We start from the raw sequence: 1,958 nt of genomic DNA on the forward strand, positions 1-1,958 counted from the left end.
AACAAAATGTGTTTGCTTCTGAGTTTATTTTGTTCATGTCTTATACTATTCACTTATTGTAAAAGAGATTTAATAAGGCAATACATACACCTCCATATAAAACTTTTTCTATTAAATATTTGTTTGCTTTTTGTAATATATTACTGCCTTCTTACAAATATTTTTGAAACAAATTATAATTTTAAAACATAAAAACATCAGAAAAGAGAACTAGATTCTAATATTTACTGAGATCATACCACATGGCAGACTTATTTGATAGAAATTTTACATGTTTTTAAAAACTTAATTGTCACAGATATTTTATGTGATAAAGGTTTTTATTCTTATTACACAGATGAGAAAATTGAGATTGAGAGAAGTTAAGCAACTTCTTCTTCTCCCTCTGCCACTACCTCCTGAAAAAGTAAAGAAAACATTATTCCCAACAAATGAATTTAGTTCATTATTTGGTGCAGTTAAAAGTTAAAGTAATTTCTGATGTAAAATTTGGAAATCCCAAGACCACCCTCACCTCTGACACCAAATGCAAAATTTGAGGTTTCTAAAACTGCCTTTAAGTTTGATAATTTACTAGGACTCACAGAACTCAGAAAAGCTGTTTTATTCACAGTTAGAGATTATCATAGTGAAAAGATACAGATTAAAATTGGCAAAGAAAGAGGTACATAGGGCAAGGACCAGGAGACACGAAGGAAGGCACAAATCTTCCAGTTGTTTTCTCCCAGCAGAGTTGTGCAGACAGCGCATATTTCTTCCTGTAATGATGTATAGCAATATGCATGGTATATTGCCAACCATGGAAGCTCATCTGAGCCTTGGTGCCCAGAGTTTGTATTGGGGCTTGGTCATATTGGACATGGCTGACCACCCACATGGCTGACTTTAGTCTCCGACCCCTGCAGAAGTTAAGCTGGTAGTGAGTAGTCCAAAGCCATTCACCATAAGCTACATTGTTAGCATAAGTTACTGGGTATGACCAGAGGCCACCAGGTAAACAAAGGCACTTTTAGCAGACAGGGCATTGGAAGGGCTTTGAGATTATCTCCCAGGAGTTAAGGGCAAAGGCCAGAACTCTATTTGATCAAAGTTAATCTTTTACTGCACAGATGTCCAGATACAACAGGTAATGAGTAGAAGCATACTCAGGATACATATCTCAATGATTAAGCAACAACAACAAAATATTATATGATTTCCAAACAAGATACTCTGTATTTTCTTTGTGGATTACAAAATAATCTATTTTCTTAATGCCTCTTCACAATTTACGAAAGAGTTTATTTCTTAAATTCTAGTGTCAACGGAAAATAACCCACTCTCTGTAAAATAATTTAAAGAGGTTTATTCTGAGCCAAATATGTGTAACCATGGTCCAAAGAGCCACACCCAAAAAGCCTGGAGCAAGTGTTCCCACTGTGGTTGGGTTAAAGTCTGGTTTTATACATTTTTAGGGAGATAAGAATTACACACGAAACCATAAATCAATATGTAGAAGGCATACATTGGTGTGGTCAGAAAAGGCAGGACATCTCATAGCAGGGGATTACAGGTTACAGGTGGGTTTAAAGATTCTTTGATTTGTAATGGCTTAAAAAAATGAAGCTTTGTCTAAAGACTTGGAATGTTTTAATTTAAGGTAAGGAAATATGTTAATCAGAAAGAAGCCACCAGATATTTACTGAAACTCAAGTGATCTGTTAAGTAAGTTGATGGCCAGCAGGTATGGTTTAAGCTTTGTCTTGCATGTCCTTAAACCTGCTAGTGATTTAGTATCATGTACAAAGAATAACTTAAAAAGGAGGGGGGATAACTAGGTGTGTCTGATCTCCCTTCTTCTCATGTCCAGCAATTCAGCTTTAAGTTTTTTCTGGGATCCCCTTGGCCAAGAGGGGATCTATTCAGGCTGAGGGCCTTAAGATTTTATTTTAGTTCACACTAGTTTGTCCTCAATCATA

The sequence above is a fragment of the Propithecus coquereli genome, unplaced genomic scaffold (assembly GCF_000956105.1).
Source record: "Propithecus coquereli isolate 6110/MARCELLA unplaced genomic scaffold, Pcoq_1.0 Scaffold189, whole genome shotgun sequence".
Lineage (NCBI taxonomy): Eukaryota > Metazoa > Chordata > Mammalia > Primates > Indriidae > Propithecus > Propithecus coquereli.